This window comes from Dendrobates tinctorius, unplaced genomic scaffold (genome assembly GCF_039654945.1).
Source record: "Dendrobates tinctorius isolate UK_male_01 unplaced genomic scaffold, ASM3965494v1 ptg000058l, whole genome shotgun sequence".
NCBI classification, from domain to species: Eukaryota; Metazoa; Chordata; class Amphibia; order Anura; family Dendrobatidae; genus Dendrobates; species Dendrobates tinctorius.
In genome coordinates, this window is record NW_027361726.1 from 5587804 (window position 1) to 5609967 (window position 22164).

The 22164-nt window shown below is 46.3% G+C and overlaps 1 long non-coding RNA gene across 1 annotated transcript; it reads right to left on the minus strand.

Annotated features, from left to right (window-relative positions):
- Positions 1-1920: 1920 nt before the first annotated feature.
- On the minus strand, positions 1921-3368 carry LOC141092087 (uncharacterized). Its single transcript, XR_012232680.1, has 2 exons — positions 3024-3368; positions 1921-2702 (listed from the first exon to the last, which is right to left on the minus strand). It is a non-coding gene; the product is annotated as an uncharacterized lncRNA (long non-coding RNA).
- Between the last annotated feature and the right edge of the window lie 18796 nt (positions 3369-22164).

Genomic DNA, 22164 nt, shown 5'->3' on the forward strand with positions numbered 1-22164 from the left:
GTACAGCTCTCCACAGGAAGAGCTATTCCCCAGGGCAGATTATGGTTCATGAATAATGACGATGGTGGTTGTAGTGGAGGGCAAGTGACGCAGCAATAAATTGGAGGACACAGAAAATTGCAGTTTTCACAATTCACAAGTTTTACTCACAGTTCAGATGGTACAAACCCCCAGCCGGGGGTGCTGTGTCCTCAGGGATAGTGGTCCAGATAGCTCTCAGGTAGATTTTTGGTGCACGTTGCCAGGGCTCCCTTAGATGTTTCTTTCCTGGCTGTCTCACTATGCTGGCTACCACCTCTCCTGCCCTGCGTCTTCATACATAGTGTCCCGAGCCAGCAGACTCAGATCCTGCCGGGCGACGTTGGTCAGGCCCCTGGTTCCTACATGCTTGCCTTTTCAGCTAGTATGTATGGATGTGGCTGCAGCACCTGCAAATATTGCAGCCTCCGGTTTCCTAGCTGAGTCTTTAGTTTCTCCACTTGTTTTGAAGCCGGTCCCCTAACTGCGACCTGGTCCCTCCACCTGGTCCCTCCACCTGGTGACGGCAGGTTGATACGGGCCCCACGGATGGATTCTCACCATCCGTTCCTCTGAGACCTCTTCTTCCTCTCCACTACTGGAGCCTTTCCTTCCCTCTTGCTTCTCTTTCTGTAGTCTGGGAACAAGCTGCACTCAGCTTCAACTCCTCTTCTAGACTGTCCCTCTAGTCTAATAGCGCTCTCCTTACCACACTCTGACTCCTCCCCCTCTAACTTCTGCCACCCACACCCTCTATTTAACTCCCCCTGGCCAGATGAGTTCTAGTGTTGGATGCTGGGTGTGTGAGTCCTGGCAGTGCCCCTTCCTTACCTGAGAGCAGAGTATCACATCTCTGAATGAAGTGCAGTACCCTGTGGTGACTGAGACCGCAGGGGTGACACAATTGTCTTTATCACATCCTAAAATTAATATAGACACCCATGTAACCCCATGAAATAATACAGCCCGAACCAATACGGACTAATATGTTTAAATAATCCCCTAAAAATCCGGACAAAAATTATACAAATAGTACCTCCATATAGTGCCCTAATAATATATTGCCCCTATACACAAATAATACCACCATGTAGTGCCCACATAATACTCTAATTGCTGCCCGTAATGGCATAATTAGTAGCAGATAGTCCTGACCGCCTGTAGAAGTTTTATTCCTGGGCCTCGGCTCGACTTTCCAGGACCCTTAGGTAAATGTTTCTCACCCCATGAGATCATTGCTGACATCGGGATTAATTTATCACCAACCCAAACGTTCCCCAGGCCATGAACATTTTCCAAACCAATATTCCAATTGATGATCTGCCAGGAAAGTTGGGTGTTGCCGGATGAATCACCTGTGGCTTGTGCTGAGGTGATCTCAGAGGCCGCAGCGCCTTCCTGGGGATCATGGACGTGTCAGTGAGAGGAGGCAGAGACGTCCGCAGCGCCCATTTATTCGTCTCCTTCATATCACAATGTGGTTTATTTGCTCTGCGGTGAAAGCCTCATCATTATCGGTTTATGACCTTCCACTTGTCTGCTTGGTTTCCTTACATTGCATCAGTATCCATGTTACATGTCACAGGAAGATACTACCTTCAGCCAGATCACCACACTCCTGAAATACTCTGTACTGCTGGCCTGCTCATCATTACTAGGCTGGGAACTCCGTCATTTCCTCCAGCCACCAGGAGGTCCTCACAGGGGACACTGACAGCAGCAAATAAAAGGGTTTGTCATGTCAATATTTGCTTGTGAGACTCAGTCAGTGAATACACAGACGGACCGCCACTTGCATTGGGGCTGTAAGCTGGTGCTGCTCTGGGCCGCGAACACCCCCAAAATAGCACCAGTGACCTTAATAAGCTCAGTATAATCTGCTCAAAAACAGCATCTTCATCATCAGTTTTTACCTTCATTGTTTTATAAAAATACATGTCACATGTAACGTGCTGATATGAAATAATACCGCCATACAGTTTTCACATAAAAACTGCTATATAGTGCGTACACAATATTAGCATTCAACAGCCAAATAACACTGCTCTTCTTTCCATAAAATGAGTAAATACTATATAATGCTTACAACTAGTCTGGCCCAAATAATACCACTGTATACAATTATGCACTATATGGGAAAATTAGAGCCCAGCTTTATATGTGTTTGATTTGGTACAAATAAAGAAATTACAGAGGCCGGATTGAAATTTTCAGCATTTAGAGAAAATTTTAAACTGAAAAGACCTAGAAAAAATGTTTCTCAAAATATTAGCCACCATGTGGCGCTGCCCGGTCATCACACATGAGCAATATACCAGAGGAACAACGAAAAACAGAATGTTTCCTGTGTGCGGATTGTACAGGAAAAAAGACGAATGACGGGAAAATTTTTCACATCAATTTCCTGGGGCTTCTCACAATCTTCTACTGGACGTCTGCAAAAATGACAGTGGCATTCAAACATGCGGAGTCTAATTTTTTGGTGTTGGCCATGTATGAACTGATACTTTACTCATTGTTCTTCTTGACTCTTCAGCTATCAAATTCCAGTTCCCGTCCCATATGGCGGCATCCGTTCCCGTAGGGGTATGAACAGCTCACGGCTCCAATGAGACTCCATGCTCTATATCTGATAAAATCAGCTATGTGAAGTATCCGCGCTCATCTTCACTGTTTGACGGAATCTGCAGAAAATATCCACAATTTACTTTTTAACGTCCAACAAATGGTTAAATGATCCAGGAATGTGGCTGTAACGCCGCCGCTGTGTTTGGACCTTGATTCACGGCGTTACTCTGCATCTCTGCTTTAACCCTTCGCTCTTTTTCCCTCTAATGTGCTGGAATGCTGTTGTCAGTTATCTGTGTGGATGCTGCCCAGTGTCTGGTACCGCCGCATAGCCGTACATGCATGCGTGGTTCCTCTGCGCTGCATGACCACCCATGTGTGCGGTCCCTGGCAGCCACCCGTGGGTTAATAGGTCTGCTACACATTGCATGTCTTACCACATGTGTTCAGGCTTCAGCTTCTACCAGGTGTCCTTTGCATTGCTGATTATGTTCTGTCTTGCTTAGGGCACGCGCGGCCACACCTCCTTTCCTTTTATCAGAAGAGGGTGTGTGCTACAATTGCTGCTCCAGCCTATGGCTGAGAGGCAGCTCCTATATAAAGGTCCCTCCCCATTGAGGAGTTGCCAGAGCTTTGCATTGAGTTCCTGAACCTTGCCATGTGAGTCTGTGTTCTGCTCTGATTCTGTTCAGTTCTGAGAGAGCTGTTGCTCTTTATTCCTCTGTGAACTGTGTCTTGTATCTTGGCCTGCTCTGGGGGCATTCCTGGAGGCTGCATATCCAGGCCTGTCTGAATTGTGTCTTGTTTCTCCGCCTGCTCTGGGGGCAGTAATACCCAGATCGCCTTTCCTGGAGGCTGCATATCCAGGCCCTGTGTATGTTATGTGTTGTTTCCTGAATCCTGGATCTGCTCCTTTACCTGACCCTGCCTGAACTGTGCTCACTGTTTGATGTTCCTGAGGTCCTTCCGTGTCTTGAACCCTGTGCCCAGTGACTGAGACTCTTTGTTACCTGACGTTCCGTGATCTAACCTGGGTTCATCTAGGAAGTAGGAGTCCAGTGTGTCCGCTGAGTTTGTGCTACTCAGTATTCAGCTGGGGATTCGGTGCAATTCCCTGCTGGCTCCTGTCCATCCCAGCAGGGTTTGCACCAGACTGCTTAGGTTCCTTTCTAGGTCGCTTCCAGATGTCCGGAGCCTGATGACTGTGGTCTCTCATCCGGAGCCTGTCATCCACGTCTTGATGTCTTCCTGATGTCCACCTGGTGCCGCGATGTCCGACCCGGAGTTCTGATGTCCTGATGTCCACCCGGCGTCCAGATGTCCTGATGTGCACCAGATGTCTGATGTCTTCCTGATGTCCACCTGGTGCCCCGATGTCCGCTCCGTGTTCCTGATGTCCTACCTGAGTCCGGATGTCTCTCAGAGTTCTGGTGTCCAGCCTGCGTCCAGGTATCCAATCCGTGGTTCTGGTGGTCCAAGTTGTGCTCTTAAGCCGGTCCCGTTCTCCTTCCTGGATGGAATCCTCCTCCATGGTTTCCGGGAGTTTCCAGCTCTGCTCCCTGGTGATGGTCCCACCTGCGAGTCCTGGATCTGACCAGCCTATGCCAAGTGCTGTAGTGCCACCACTCCTGGACCTGCGCTATCTGAGTCCAGTTCTGTTGTCCTGCCGGTTCCCTGGGGTCTTACCCGTGATGACCTCTGCCATCATCTGAAGTCTGCCTTTGGTCAGCATCTGACGTTCTCCTGCTGTGCCTGTGCTACGCCCGTTGCCGTACATGCATGGGTGGATCCGCTGCGCTGCATGACCACCCGCACGTGCGGTCCCCCCTGGTAAGCCCGTGCCAGACAACCCTGGACCCCGTCAACCCATGATGACCTCCTGCTTCACCTGTCAACCTGAGATGGGTTTCCTTCATGATGTGCATATTCCGGAACCTGGTGTTTCTATGTTTTTGCCTTATTTCAGTGAACTTTATTTTTTCTTCATACCTGAAGTTGTGCGGTGTCTTTTAGTCCTGCTTATGGCCATCTTGTCCACAAGCTCAGCTGCCACAGACCCCGGTCGCTACCCTTCCCTAGTCTGGGTAGGTTCGGGTCCCCCCTGTGGTCCAGTGGGTCCATATTCCACAACCGCCTGGGACGCCTACCCCGTCGTCGTTATAGCTCGACGACACGGGAGCCTTGGCTGTAAGCCACGCTGCGTCCGCGATCGTAACAGTGGCGCCTGCTAATGCTTTCATGTATAAGTGATCGATGGCTCGAGACTGACCTACCGCCATGGCTCCCATATATTTCCTAATGCATTTGATAGACACCTTTCTTCAGTTCTCTTCACCATTAATTTATTTTTCTTTTTCACACCACTAGGGGGCAATCTATACACATTAAGGCTAGTTTCACATTATCGTTTCCTGGAGATACGGAGGGATGCGCATGGCCACTGTGAAGCTCCGCCCATGGCTGCACCTCCTCCGGTCAGCTCCGCCTATGAGCACATGACGCTGCATGCGACCTGCCTACCCTATCTTTAGCATTGGGTACGCAGGCCATGTGCAGGTATGCGTTTGTCTGCGCATGCGTCCATATGACGGTGCGCCAAGCGCACCAAAATGCAACACGTTGCATTTGCCGCAGGTCGGCGCACCGTCAAAAGGATGCATGCGCCGTAAAATGCATACCTGTGCAGGGCCAGCGTACACAATGCTAAAGATAGGGTACGCAGGTCACATGCAGCATCATGCACCCATAGGCGGAGTCGACCAGAGGAGGCGCGACTGTGGGCGGAGCTTCACGGTGGCTGTGCGCATCCCTCCGCACCTCCAGGAAACGCTAGTGTGAAACTAGCATTATATGACTCTGAGCCATTACTAAAAGTACACTTACATATGTAGGAGCCATTTTTACTTGTCTGATCCATTTTTTCTTTTAGATAAGTGATGTCACAGATTAGATTTAGTCTACGCTGTGAATGACCAATGCAAGACTTTGTCTGGTCTAAAAAAAGGGAACACCTGGATTTTTTTTGGGGAGGGGGGGTCACAAGACTATTGCCTTAGAGTCAAAGTGCAGGAAAGGTCATTAAAGTAAAGAGAGGGGTATGGGGTAAGAAGAACGTAAATCTGCCACCCAGCATTCCTATACATGTAAGAATGAGTGAAAATCATAAATATTAATTTATTTCAGTGCCTCTATAGTCTGTCCCTGAACCAGGAGGCACAGGATGGGCCATACTGTAAATCCGAGGGATGGGCGTTTCCGCCTTTATCCCATTATAATATACTTTATTTCATTACAGACAAGTGAATTACGCAAATAAACCAGATAATATAATTAAAAATCTATGTAATAAGTCAGGTTGGGACATATTACGCCTGAAGCTACAGTTATCTAATTGAGATTATGCATGAATTCCTTATCAGATTAGCCGGGGGGTTATGTGCATCTGGAAAACTAATAACTTAGAGATAGCAGACGCCGCTTGGAAAATTCTACATGATTGCAAATAGGAAAAAAAAATGAGAAAGTGGGAGATGCAAAAAGGATTGATGGGACCAGGAACGAGCACAGGGTTTTAAAGGAAGTTTCCTAATTAGGTTGGTGCTGCCATTAATTGCAAAAATCCTTAAATACACCTACTTTGCCAACTTGTTATATATTTATCAATTTTTATGGAGTGATTTTGGGGTTGAGACAAGTAACATGATAAAATTCTGACTTCCTGCAGCATCCACTAGGGGGAGCTGGTTGCATGGGGATTTTTTAAGATGTAATTGAACTCAATAATACAATGTCTGCAGTGAGCTCCTCCTAGAGGTGGCAAAAAGAAATTCAGCCCCTAGCTGGAATCATACTGATAACAGCGCAAATTCATGTAATGCTTACATTAGAACATGGGAAGAGGATCCAAAAATGCCAAGATCACCGGACAAGATAAAACGAGTCTCTTCTGATATTGTTTGTAAAGCCCTTGAAAGATGGTGCGCTGATTAATCCTGCAATGAGCAGTGGCCATCACTGTCCATCGACCTGAATGGCATACAAATGGGACCTGGAGTCGTTATCGAGGTTTAGGGACTTTGTATCTAACTTGTTTGCTGTCGGGATCATCTCTGTGTACGATGGGGAGAACATTGTAAGCTGTTCGGCAAACACAGCCTCTCACCTACACAAACACGGATTTATATAAGTACACCGTCATAAGACGAAACATCAACTCTTCTAAAATCAGCAGGTACCCAGTCAGATGGGACCTCTTGGACCACACAGCAGTAGCCATGGGCCTTACATGGGCCATATACCACAATCATGCCCTAATATGACTTTTAATAATCTTTAATAATAATAATAATTTTTATTTTTATATAGCACTAACATATTCCACAGCGCTTTACAGTTTGCACACATGATCATCACTGTCCCTGATGTGGCTCACAATCTAAATTTTGAGGGAGCATCTTTTGGACAAGTTGAATTTTTCCTTTCCAGTTCTAAGGTCTTTTTGCTTTTGTAGAATTGAGTGGTAGTGTTAGGCATCATCCTTCCCGATTAATCCAAAAAAGATTTTGATCTCCTCACCTGTCAATGATCTCCATCCTCTCAGCAGTTTTGAAACTACAACTCCAATGTCACCGTTTCTCTGCACCCACTTGGAAGTTGTAGTATGACAGCGGCACAGGAGTCAAAAATTGGGAGTTCTTTATGAGATGTCAATAAGCAAGGACAACCACCAATTGCTAAAATTAGATGCCCCCTTGTGCTTGCCTCTTTATGGTAAAAAAATGGGGTTTCCCACCTACCATGACTTTATTTATGCCCTTACATCATCATGATCCTTCTAATGTAGACCCAACCTAGTCATGAGAATCTTCCACCACTTCTTCTCTACGACTTCATGAGTAAAGGCCCCCATACACATTAGACCCCCAACACATAGATGAATGTTGGGGGAGTTAAGGGCCTCATACAAATTAAACTAATGTTGACAGAAGCTGCCGATATTGACAAGTTCAGACAATTTAATGTGTGTGGGGCACATGGTCAAGAAAGATGTTGATCGCATACTGAGATAATTGCTGGCCGATGTGTCAGTTGGTGGCTTTCTCATAGAGAACACAGGAGCGCTCAGCCAAGCACTCTTTGCATGGGAGATTTCAGAGAGATAGCTGCCGAACAATCGTCTCTCCATGCTATCTAATATGTATGGGGGGAACTTTGGGTGTTCCCTCTGCAGTCATGCCCAGTTTCAGTTTTCCCATCCTTTCATTTATTGGTAGTTTTATCATCATCTTTCTTAATCAACTAAAAACACCTTTCGAACTTATGACATGACAGTGGTCTCGGGAATGACCACACCCATGTCACTGGTCCTCTGGGATGATATAGTTTGACACCATCTGGAGAAACAAGGATTGGAGATCACTGTCCTAGAGACGTGTCCCTGAACTAAAACCACCACCTATTGCTGAAATGTAGAGGCCCCATTGAACTTGCCCCTTTATTGTACAAAATTGAGATTCCCCATGTCCATCTCCCTATCCATTCCCATTCATCTGCATCATCCATCTAATGTAGACCCAAATAAGTCAGGAGACTCTTCCACTACTTCTTACATACTAAATAGTCCATTATTAATGCTTTTTTTTATAGCTGTAGAGAAAGGTGGAAGTTTCCTGAACAGGTCCACCTGCAGGGTCCAATGATGAGCAGGTACCAACACCTTCATTTCTATGGTCACCCTATAGACACCAATAGAAGCTCATGTGACATGTACTGGATCGCAATTTGTACCCATTTTTGTGTAATGAATAAATCCACGACTTCCCTCATTATGAGTTATTTAATTAGTTCATTCAAGGCCCATCATCTTCTCTCCCCAGCAATCAAGATCCTTCATTACCAGAAGGTCCTACCATTATCTTTACATGACAAAGTCATGAAGAGCTCTATTGATGTGATTAATTAACTTCTTAGCACATGAATTTGGCAGTGTCTAAATGTATTCAGTGAATATAAATTAGTTTTTTTTTTATATTGATTAGGGAGGGGTGGGCTATTGTCTGCATTCTATACCTGCAGGCTAGTTGGATTGTGAGGTGGGAACTCAATGGATTATTCAAATTAGGGATAAGATAACAACCTGTCACTTATCTTCCTTAGTGGGATCCATTCAGACAATCCCTTCAATAGCTGGAAGCAATGATGGCCACTATGGGCAGGGCAATTTTCCACAAAGTTCCGATTGTGAAATTGCTTACTTAATGCGAATGCTCCTTTAGTTATATGCCACTGTCTGGGTGTTAAATGTTATAGAAATTCCAAATATCACAGAAATCACATAAAATATGGGCCCAAATTGTATCTCCGGACTGCAAACCTCTTCAATATATGGCAGGGGTCTCAAACTCGCGGCCCCCGGGCCAACTGCTTCCCTTGGGACAATAGTTTGCGGCCCTCACCTCATGGGTGACAATAGTTTGCGGCCCTCACCTTGGCCGGGATCACACGTGCGAGAAACACGGCCGAGTCTCACATGTGAAATCCCAGTCAAACGTAGTGCCGCTCATTAAGGTCATGAATATGGATGTCACTCCACTCTCATAGACGTGGCGCCCATATTCATGAGCTTAATGAGTGGTACCACGTGACTTGTGACCGCGCGCTCATACTGGAAGAAGATGTCGGCGCTGGACCATCAGAGCTGCAGCAGGAGGAGATGAGTATGATGATGGCTAGCTAGACAGTCACAGCAGCCTGCTGTCAGCAGGCAAGGCGTATGAGTCACACTCACAACACATGCAGCAGGAGCAGCCGAGCAGGGAGCGGACCGGACTGCGCCACAGACTCAGGTGCGCCGGGTTCAGAATGAGCGGTGGGGCGGTGCGGTATATTGCTTTTGGAAGCAGGACATCAGCTGGCCTTATTGCGAGCTTGCGCCATTACCCCGGGCTCAGAAGCGGAGGCAGCTGCGGAAATTGCTACTCAGCGGGACAGAAAAAAAGCGGAAAAGATGCATCGGCTAACACTGAAACAGTGACACCAAGTGGAATTACAGTTAGGTCCATATATATTTGGACAGAGACAACATTTTTCTAATTTTGGTTCTGTCCAAATATATATGGACCTAACTGTATCTATTAAACAGCCCCAAACATGTCTTTTTCAAAGCCTGCAGTGAAGAGAAAGGTTGGTGATGAGCACAGACAATTTCAGGAAAAGTGGGAAGTGCAATATTTCTTTGTTGAGCACAGGGGCATCCCGACGTGTCTGATTTGCACAGAGAAAGTTGCAGTGCACAAAGAATACTATTTGAAACGTCATTACATAACTAGACATGCTGAGGAGTATGCAAAATACCAGGGAGATGAAAGAGCCATTAAGAAAGCAACCAAAGAGAATGCTGCAGCAGTCGAAGCTAGCTACGTGGTTAGTAAGATGATTGCTAAAGAAGGAAAGCCATTCAAAGAAGGTGAATTTGTAAAAAAGTGCGTATTACAGGCTGCAAGTCTTGTCTGTCCAGAAAAGAAAGGTCAGTTTAGCAACATCAGCCTTTCAGCCAACACCGTAGCAGAGCGCATTTCTGACCTGTCAGGTGACATTTCTGATCAATTGTGTGAGAAAGCAAAATGTTTCCGTGTATACTCAGCCGCTCTTGATGAGACCACAGACATCACCGACACTGCCCAGCTCGCAATCTATGTCCGTGGTGTTGATGGCAATTTTGAAGTCATAGAGGAGTTGCTCACAGTGATTCCAATGCATGGCCAGAACACCGCTCAGGAGATATTTCACCAGCTGTGTGATGCCATTGAGAATGCCGGTTTAGCTTGGAGGAGGTTTGCTGGAATAACAACTGATGGAGCACCATCAATGGCAGGGAGGAAAAATGGACTGGTGGCACTTGTTAAAAAAAAACTGGAAGAGGAAGGTGTGGAGGAGGTCATTGCTCTGCACTGCATTATCCATCAGCAGGCCCTTTGCAGCAAATGCCTGAAGTTTGACAATGTGATATCTGTCGTTGTGAAATGCATCAACCAAATCAGATCCAGGGGCTTAAACCACAGAAGGTTTCGTGCTTTTTTAGAGGAAATGGAGGCAGAATATGGGGATGTGCTCTACTTCACCGAGGTACGTTGGCTCAGCAGGGGAAGCATATTGAAGAGATTTTTTGAGTTGAGAGCGGAAGTGAAAACCTTCATGGAGAAAGATGGGGCTGCTGTTCCTGTGCTAAGTGATCCAAAATGGCTCATGGACTTAGCTTTCTTTGTTGATATCACACATGAGCTTAATGTACTGAACAAGATGTTACAAGGCCAGGGGCAACTTGTCAGTGATGCCTATGACAACGTGAGAGCATTCTCTACAAAACTTATGTTATGGAAAGCCCAGCTTTCTCAGACAAACCTTTGCCATTTCCCATCATGCAAAGCACTCATGGAATCAGGCACACCATTCAGTGGTGAGGAGTATATGGATGTCATTTTGAAGCTATAGAAGGAATTTGATCACAGATTTGCAGACTTTAAGACGCACAGAGCCACATTTCAAATTTTTGAGGACCCCTTCTCCTTTGATGTGCAAGATGCCCCTCCTGTGCTTCAAATGGAGCTCATTGACCTGCAGTGCAACTCTGAACTCAAAGCCAAGTTCAGCGAGGTGAGTGGAAAAGCAGACAGGCTTGGGCAATTTTTGAGAGAATTGCCCCCCAGCTTCCCCGAATGTTCAAGCGGACCATGTGTCTTTTTGGGAGCACATACTTGTGTGAAAAGCTCTTCTCTACCTTGAATACCTTGAACTTCAATAAGTCCAAGTACAGGTCCAGACTTACCGATAAGCATCTTCAAGCCCTACTGAGGGTCTCAACTGCTTCCTCCCTTAAGCCAAATGTGGCTTGGCTATGCGAGACTAAAGGCCCCGTCACACTAAGCGACTTACCAGCGATCCCGACACCGATATCAAGGTGTCAGGATCGCTAGTAAGTCGCTATGTGATCGCTGGTGAGCTGTCACACAGACAGCTTCACCAGCGATCAGCACAGCGATGCCGAGCGCCCGGCATCGCTTGCCATCCCTGTAAAAAATAGAATCAAAATAAAAAATATAGTTATTCTCACCTTCCGACGTCCCGTTCAGCCATCCCGCCTCTCTCCACGCTCCGGTCCCAGTGATCCTTTGCGAGAATGACCGCGAGATGTCATGGTCTCGAGGGATAACAGAGTCTCGCGGTCAGTCGTGCAAAGGATCACTGGGACCAGAGCGTGGAGAGAGGCAGGATGGCTGAATGGGACGTCGGAAGGTGAGAATAACTATATTTTTTATTTTTTTTATTATTTTTTACACCTGATCGCTTGTCTCCCGCCTGTCACACACAGCGATGCGTGCTGGCCAGTGGGAGACCAGCGACCAAAGAAATGTCCAGAGGTTTCTTCCAGCGATCAGCGATACCGGCAGGGGGGCCGCTCGCTGATCGCTGTCACACACAGCGATCTCGCTGGTGAGATCGCTGTTATGTCACAGAAGTTGTGACTCAGCAGCGATCTCGCTACCGAGATCGCTTAGTGTGACGGGGCCTTAAGCCCTGCCACATCTCTAGCAGCAAGAAGTAGGCAGAAGAAGCCATATTCAAAACAGTTTATGTTCAATGTTCCATTGATGTTCAGAAAGTTAAATGTTAAAGAACTGTTAATACAGACATCTGAATCTGAATAATAATAATTACATTTCTATAGTCAGCAACTATATGTGGTTTCTTCAGTCGTCTATATCTGCTGTATTATTATCATTTTCATTTTATTTATTTATTACTAATTGATTTTTTTCTTATGATTTTGTTAATTTATTTTTATTTTTTAACACAAAATAAGATGAAAAAATAAAGACATTTGATAACATTGGAATGTTTTTGTAAGAGCTTTTCTTGTGGAAATCTTGATGCTGCCCAGCCTCACCCAGATTCTACCTCCAGCGGCCCCCGGGTAAATTGAGTTTGAGACCCCTGATATATGGCCTACCCATTTACATAGGGCATCCCCTCCATGGCTCCCAAAATAAATACAGACCCTAAATCTGACTTCATTGAAAAAATAAACCCCAGATCCCCAAAATAAATAGATGCTAGATCAGATTTCATTATCAATTATAGACCCCAAACTAGACCCCTAAAAAATATAAAACCTCAAACTAGACCTTTCAAAGACCAAGCTCAATTAAAAAATATAGACCCAAGACCAGAGCCCCTTTAAATAAATAGAAGCTCCAGACTAAACTTCCTAAATAAATAAACATCAAACCTGATTCCATTATTAAATATAGACCCTCCAAACTAGACCTTGAAAAAATACAAATCCCATACTAGCCCCAAAAATAAATACAGACCTGTGACTACACTCCAATAAATAAATAGACCCAAAATATACACCAAAATAAATAGAGATCCCAGCCTGGACCCCTACATGATTAGATAGCCCTAAAACAAAAGTAGCCTTAACCACACCTACGACTAAATAAATACAGACAAAATCAGTATAGACCCCAGAACAGACCCTCTAAACAAATACAGACCCCATAAATAAGACCCTAGACCCAGGGTGGGGAACCTATTTTCTGCCAAGGGCCAATTGGAAATTTTTACCATAATTCGAGGGCCGCACAAAATGATCAACTTGAAAATTTCCCTTCAATTAATTAATTCACCTCTATTGTGGTGGCTTCTGTTAGGGACGGCGTTCGCCGCCCGGGGTCCACGGTGCAGTAGGTGTTTAAACCGCTGCTAGACAATGGCAGATGCGCTATATGGTGGTATAGCACACGCGAGTTATACGTCACCCGATGTGCGCTGGGCGTACTCTGTTGATTCACAGAGTTGCCTAAGGCATGAACATAAATGCCGAGCCTGTTGACCTCACAGGACTCAGCGAAATGCTACCGCGGACGACGACTAGTGCTGCTACAGCAGCGCGGCGACTGACCCAGCCGCAATGCGAGAGTGCCCAAGAGGGGCGCACTGTCGGACGCTAGCACTGTGGAGGATGTGCCGAGTGGCCAGGAACTTGCCACTGACTGGCGCTGACTCTATAAATAGATCCCTAAACGCCCTCATAATATCAGAGTGAGGGGGAATCTTAATGAGTCATTTGCAGTCCATACATCCATCACCATTCACACAGTAGCAATTAGAGTCTATACTAGCGCATGGCCGAGCGGCCATGCAGGCCTTTTATAGCCGTGCGCTTCTGGGACCTTCCTGATCTCTGGGATGGACCAATCAGGTCTGGAGAAGGACCTGAGCACGTGACTCCCGATCTCCAATGAGAGATCGTCTCGTGTGCATGCCCAGTAGCGCGATGAGAGGACTTAGCCTCTGGAGTGGCTTGCTGCAGGACAGCCTGCGTTGCTATTGCTGACCCAGAGGTGGCAGCAACAACCAGTCCTACAGAGCTGGTCTGAGCAGAGCGTCTGGGACGCCGAGATTGCTGTGCATTCTCCTGAGCGGTCGGTGGAGAATGGGAGACCACTGGATGCAAGGCTGTTATGAATGGGTCACCGAGGAGGAAAAACTAAACAACAAGCTAAGCCTCAGAAAACCAGAGAAGTTGGTAACTATGCAGATTGCAGATCCCTGAACTTAACCGCACAACTAGCAGCAGTCGTGGAGCGTTCCTACGATGATCCTAGACGCCTCATCACAACTGGAGAGCTACATAAGCCTAAAGCAGGAAAAGAGGAAAACTAACTGCCCCAGAGCAGACCCCAAAGGAAAGACAGCCCCCCACATGTATTGACGGTGAAACAAGATGAAATTACAAACAAAGGCAGGAAAATAGGCTGAGCAAACGATGGGGCCCGGCTAACTAAAAAGGACAGGAAAGAAAAGACACTGTCTGCAATCTGCCAAAAACCCTACAAAAAATATTGTCCAACACTTCTGATAGCAAAATTAACCCTGAAGTCACTAGACTTCAAAACCTATGTCAGCACTCTGAAATATTCTGAGACAAAGCAAAAAAGAGGCCAATCTAATAAGGAACAAAAAGCAGATAGGCAAATACTGATTAATAGGAGTGGAAATTCAGCATAGCCCCAGCAGGGGCCAGCTGATTACACAAAAAACTGAATTGACCAACAAGTACAAGTGTGAACATCAGCAAAAAACAAACTTAACTTGAGAAGACTGGAAGAGAGCTGAAGTCCAGGACCTGAGAAGCAGACTGAATCACCAGCACCCGGATAGGGCGTCAGCTGTCTTATATCCAATCTGATACTCTAGAGATCCAATCGTTATCTTCCTCATCAGGTGGCAGATCACTACCACTTAAATCAACAGCACTACCTCCTGTCACCACCAGAGGGAGAACAGAAGGGGAACTCTCAACTGGTGGAGCAGAAAATGAGTTCATGACAGTACCACCCCCTTGAGGAGGGGTCACCGAACCCTCATCCATGCCACCAGGCCGATCAGGATGGGCCCGGTGAAAAGCACAAACCAATTTAAATATCAGAGGCAGAGACCCAAGAATTATCCTCCTGGCCATAACCCTTCCATTTGACCAAATACTGGAGTCTCCGTCTAACCAAACGAGAATCCAATATTTTCTCTACCTCATATTCCACATTGCCTTTAACCAATACAGGATCAGGAGGTGCCGCCACAGGAACTACTGGCTCAACAAACCTCTTCAACAGTGACTTGTGAAATACGTTATGGATTTTGAACGTAACTGGAAGAGCCAATCGAAAAGAAACAGGATTAAGAATCTCCAAAATCTTATAAGGTCCATTAAATCTTGGCTTAAATTTTGGAGATGCAACCTTCATAGGAATATTCTTAGACGGCAACCAAACCATATCACCCACTTTAAACCGGAGACCAATGGTCCTACGCCGGTTGGAAAAACGCTGGGTCTTTTCCTGAGAGAGTGACAACTTATCCACCACTTGGTACCATATCTGCTGCATTCTCACAACCACAGAGTCCACACCTGGGCAGGACAAAGATTCCACTTGCCCTGAAGAGAATCGAGGATGAATCCCAAAATTACAGAAAAAGGGTGACATCAGAGTGGCAGAACTAGCTCTATTGTTCAGCGCAAATTCGGCCAAAGGCAAAAATGAGACCCAATCATCTTGATCAGCAGATATAAAACATCTTAAATAAGACTCCAGGGTCTGGTTTGTTCTCTCAGTCTGCCCATTGGTCTGGGGATGAAACGCAGAGGAGAAGGATAACTGAATTCCCAGATTGGAACAAAAGGCATTCCAGAATCTGGAAACAAACTGGACCCCTCTATCGGACACCATGTTCTCAGGAATCCCGTGTAACCGAACCACCTGTTGTAAAAACAAGGGCACCAACTCAGCGGAAGATGGCAACTTTGGGAGTGGTACAAAATGGACCATCTTCGAAAATCTATCACAAATCACCCAGATAACAGTCATTCTCTGAGAGACAGGAAGATCAGAAATAAAATCCTTTGAGATATGGGTCCATGGCCTCTTGGGCACCGGCAGGGGCATCAGCAACCCACTAGAACGAGTACAGGGTTTAGACCGAGAACAAGTCCCACAGGACTGTACAAAAATTCCTGACATCACGAGATAAGGCATTCCACCAAAACGACCGACTCACCAAATCTCTGGTACCAAAAATACCCAGATGACCAGCCAATGCGGAGCAATGGACTTCAGACATCACTCTCTTTCTCCACTGGTCAGGAACATACAATCTTCCCATAGAGCAACGCTCAGGTTTATCCTCCTGAAATTCCTCCAGGGCACGTCTCAAATTGGGCGAAATGGCAGAAAGAACTACCCCCTCACCTAGGATAGTAGTAGGCTCGGTAACATTAAGAGAATCAGCAAAGAAACTCCTAGAAAGGGCGTCTGCCTTAACATTCTTAGTGCCCGGAAGAAAAGAGACCACAAAATTAAAATGCGTGAAAAACAAGGCCCATCTAGCCTGTTTAGGATTCAAGCATTTGGCCGACTCCAGATAAATCAGATTCTTGTGATCGGCGAGGACCACAAATTGATGTCTAGCTCCCTCCAGCCAATGTCTCCACTCCTCAAATGCCCATTTCATGACCAACAATTCCCGATTCCCCACGTCATAGTTGCGTTCAGATGGGGAAAACTTTCGAGAAAAGAAGGCACAGGGATTCATCTTAGAAGTCACAGGGTCTTTTTGGGACAGCACAGCTCCTGCACCAATCTCAGAAGCGTCCACCTCCACTTGAAATAAAAGTGAGACATCAGGTTGCCGTAAAACTGGAGCTGAAGTAAATCTCCGCTTAAGCTCCTGAAATGCTGAGACAGCTTCAGGAGACCAATTCAGCACATCAGCTCCCTTCTTGGTCAGATCAGTCAGTGGTTTGACAATACTATAAAAATTACTTTTAAATTTACGATAGAAATTAGAAAAACCCAAAAACTTCTGGAGAGCCTTCAAAGAAGTAGGCTGAACCCAATCATAAATGGCCTGTACCTTGGCCGGGTCCATTTCAATAATTGATGGGGACAAGATAAATCCCAAAAATGAAATCCTCTGTACACCAAAGAGGCACTTCGATCCCTTAACAAACAGGGAATTCTCCCTCAAAATCCGGAACACAGTCCGGACATGTTCCACATGGGAATCCCAATCACTAGAAACGACCAAAATATCATCCAGATAGATGATCAAAAACTTATCCACAAAGTCTCAGAAAATATCATTCATAAAGGACTGGAAGACAGAAGGGGCATTAGAGATCCCAAAAGGCATCACCAGGTACTCAAAATGTCCCTCCGGAGTATTAAACGCCGTCCTCCATTCATCCCTGTGCTTGATGCGAATAAGATTATACGCCCCCCTGAGGTCAAGCTTAGTAAACCAGCAGGCACTCTTAACTCTGGAGAATAAATGAGACATCAGAGGTAACGGGTACTGATATTTAACCGTCATCTTGTTAAGGGAACGATAATCAATACATGGTCTTAATGAACCGTCTTTCTTGACCACAAAAAAAAACCCAGCGCCTAAAGGTGACGAGGATGGTCGAATATGACCCTTCTCCAACGACTCCTTAATATAGGATCACATAGCTTCATGTTCGGGTACAGATAAGTTGAAAAGCCGACCCTTGGGAAATTTACACCCAGGCATCAACGCAATTGCACAGTCATAATTCCTATGAGGAGGCAAAGACGCAGACTTACTCTCACTAAAAACATCAGAGAAATCAGCCAGATAATCAGGAATATCATGAGACTGAGGAGAGGTGGAGAAAACAGGAGCGTCCCTAAGAACACACTGACAACCCCAAATCACCACAGACACAGATTTCCAATCCAAAACTGGGTTATGAGTTTGCAACCAGGGGAACCCCAGAACAATAGTATCATGCAAATTATGCAGCACCAAAAATTTACATTTTTCTTTGTGGTATGGGGCAACTCGCATTATCACCTGGGTCCAAAACTGGGGTTTATTCTCCGCCAAAGGAGTGGCATCAATACCCCTCAAAGGAATAGGCGTCTGCAGAGGCGTCATGGACAGACCACAACGTTTAGCAAAGTCCAAATCCATCAGATTCAGAGCCGCTCCTGAATCCACAAAAGCCTTAGTGGAAAATGTGGACAAGGAGAAGATCAGAGTAATTGCCAAAAGGAACTTAGGTTGTATACCGCCCACAGCAAATGTGTGTGCAAAACGGTTCTCTCGTTTAGGGCAGACAGAAATAGTATGAGAGGCATCTCCACAGAAAAAACACAGCTTATTACGCCTTCTAAACTGCCGACATTGCGCACTAGACAAAACCCCATCACATTGCATAGGTTCAGACATTTGTTCAAAAGGTGGCAACGCCTCCCGTGTAGTTTTACGTTCACGTAAACGCCGATCAACTTTAATGGCTAATGACATAGAGCCGTCCAGACCAGAGGGAACAGGAAATCCCACCATAACATCTTTTACGGTCTCTGACAAACCTTTCCGAAAGATAGCTGCCAATGCACTATCATTCCATGTAGTAAGGACCGCCCACTTTCAGAATTTTTGACAGTACAACTCTGCAGGATCCTGACCCTGGTTTAATGCCAACAGGGTTCTCTCAGCTTGATCAACGGCATTAGGTTCATCATACAACAACCCCAAGGCCTGAAAAAATGCATCCACAGTAGTCAGAATAGGATTTTCAGGTGTCAGAGAAAAAGCCCAATCTTGGGGATCGCCACGCAGCAAGGAGATGACAATTTTATCCTGCTGCACAGAGCTCCTGTCAAAGACACCGCACTGAACTTGCTCACTGAGCCAGAGCGCGTGTCCTGAGTAAAGCGAACAGTGCTCAAAGCTACCTGTGGAGCGGGCAGCAACCGAATAGATGTGTACTTCAGAGCCGCAGGACCTGAAGCACGTGACTGCTAGAGGCGTGGCTTAAACTCCACAGAGCTAGGAGCTGCAAGACAATTCCTAGCAGAGTAACTGCGAGACAAAGTTACCAAGGGGCATAGACAGTGAGAATAGTCAGGACGTAGCCAATGAGTCACACACAGAGATAGCTGCAAGATACCAGAGGGGCGAGCAGAGAGTAGTCAGGTCACAGGCAATGAGTCATACACAGATAGTTGCAAGGTACAAGAGGGGCGAGCAGAGAGTAGTCAGGTCACAGGCAATGAGTCATACACAGATAATAACGCAGTACAAAATCAACAGGCAAACTCACAACGGGAAACAGAATCGGGTCAGAACCATATAAACAAGCTATAGCAACAAACAGGCACACGGGGGTCAGCACACTAGGCTAAAGGCAAAAGTATAACTGGCAGGGATTGAAGCTACCCAGGGGTTTATGAAGCTCTCCCAGAACCAGAAAGAGGCCACAATCATTAACCCCAAGTGTGCAGGTCAAAACCTGCACAGAGCTCCAGACATTAACCCCCGGTGTGCAGCTCAAAAACCTGCACTGGGATCATGACAGCTCCCTTCAAAGCAAGAAATAATTTACAATTATTCTTAAAATTCAGAAATTTAGACCGATCCCCAGAAAACACATCAGGAGTAGGAATCTTGGGTTCAGCAGCATGTGACTGAATAAGGTAGGCGGAAATTCCCTGCACTTCAGCAGCAAGCTGCTCCACACGATCAGAGAGTTGTTTAATCTCCATTAGGAAAAAAATCCTCCTACGGCCCCAGAGAAAAAGAGGAAAAAATACATAATAAAGAAAAAAAATTCTGACACTTTTTTTCTTTTTTTTTTTCTTCTTTCTCTAACAATTCTTTCCTGCTTTTGAGTACCCTAGAATCTGCGGTATGGCTGGTGATTCTGTTATGAATGGGTCACCGAGGAGGAAAAAATAAACAACAAGCTAAGTCTCAGAAAACCAGAGATGTTGGTAACTATGCAGATTGCAGATCCCTGAACTTAACCGCACAACTAGCAGCAGTTGTGGAGCGTTCCTACGATGATCCTAGACGCCTCGTCACAACCGGAGAGCTACATAAGCATAAAGCAGGAAAAGAGGAAAACTAACTGCCCCAGAGCAGACCCCAAAGGAAAGACGGCCCCCCTCATGTATTGACAGTGAAACAAGATGAAATTATAAACAAAGGCAGGAAAATAGGCTGAGCAAATGATGGGGCCCAGCTAACTGAAAACAGGAAAGAAAAGACACTGCAATCTGCCAAAAAACCCTGCAAAAAATATTGTCCAACACTTCTGATAGCAAAATTAACCCTGAAGTCACTAGACTTCAAAACCTATATCAGCACTCTGAAATATTCTGAGACAGAGCAAAAAAAGAGGCCAATCTAATAAGGAACAAAAAGCAGATTGGCAAATACTGATTAATAGGAGTGGAAATTCAGCATAGCCCCAGCAGGGGCAAGCTGATTACACAAAAAACTGAATTGACCAACAAGCGCAAGTGTGAACATCAGCAAAAAACAAACTTAACTTGAGAAGACTGCAAGAGAGCTGAAGTCCAGGACCTGAGAAGCAGACTGAATCACCAGCACCCGGATAGGGCGTCGGCTGTCTTATATCCAGTCTGATACTCCAGAGATCCAATCGTTATCTTCCTCATCAGGTGGCAGATCACTACCCCTTAAACCAACAGCACTACCTTCTGTCACCACCAGAGGGAGAACGGAAGGGGAAGCAGAAAATGAGTTCATGACACAAGGCTCTGGATTCCCGCTGTGCAGCTGCAGGAATCTGGCGCCTAACATTACCCCCCCTCCTTGGGCCCCTTCCCCTCTGAGCCTCTGTATGCTCAAACGCCGCGTTCAGGACCAGGGCGTTGATGTTCTCCACTGGCTCCCAGGTCTGGACCTCTGGACCATGACCCTTCCAGTCCACCAAATAAAATTTTTAGCCACGCACAATCCTGCGTCCCACAATGGTGTTGACCTCAAACTCATCCGAGGACAGGTATGATGTCCCGGCAGATGACTCGGAAAACCGAGTCATGTGAACAGGCTTGAGAAGGGACACGTGGAAGACGTCAGAGATGGCCAAGTGTGGTGGAATAGCCAGACGATAGACCACTGAGCTGATGCACTCAAGGACTTTGAAGGGACCAATGTATCGTGGAGCGAACTTGGAGGACTCGGCCCAAAGCTTGATGTCAGGAACACCGCACTGCACTTGCTCACTGTGCCAGTGCGGGTGTCCTGAGTACAAAGACAGTACTCACAGATACCTGTGGAGCAGGGCAGCAGCGGTGACGATGCGTGCTTCAGAGTATCAGGACCTGAAGCACATGACTGCTGGGGGCGTGGCCTAAGCTCCACAGATCTAGGAGCTGCAGGGAAACTCCTAGAAAGGTAACTACGGGGCAATGTTACCAAGGGGCATAGACAGAGACAGAAACCAGACGAAGCCAGGGTCAAAGCACCAGATAGCAATACAGTACCATGGGGTTTAGACAGAAAGGATAGTCAGGACGTAGCAATAGGTCAGAAAACCAGAACGGGCAATAGACGGTACAATAGGGACAAACTGTAACGGAGTAACGATAGCCAAGCCAGGAGGTCAGAACCGGAGAAGACAGTAGTACGAAAGCTAGAGACGGAGTACAGAGTGAGGGAACAGGCCGGGTCATACACGGGAATCAAACAAGCAACGCAGAATACACGCACACCAGGGGTCAGACACACCAGAACAACAGTATAGCTGACAGAGAACCCTGGTAAAGAGTGAGTATAAATACCCCTCCCAGATCCAGAAAGAGGCCACGAACACTTAACCCTGTGAGTGCAGGGCAAGAACCCTGTTCAAACCATGACAGTACCCCCCTCTTAATGGGGGGCCACTGGACCCCCAGGCTTGTCTGGGTATCTGGCGTGGAAAGCCCGCACCAGACGATCGGCATGCACCGAACTGGCCGGAACCCATGACCGATCCTCCAGAGAGTACCCCTTCCAGTGTATCAGATACTGGAGTCTCCGGCGCACCCACCGGGAGTCAACAATGCGCCCTACTTCATACTCCAGCTGCCCCTCTACCAGCACTGGCGGAGCATTTGATGAGGGATCCTCTCTCACCGTCCCCACAGGCTTTAACAGGGACCTGTGGAAGACAATAGAAATTTTAAAGGAGGTGGGCAG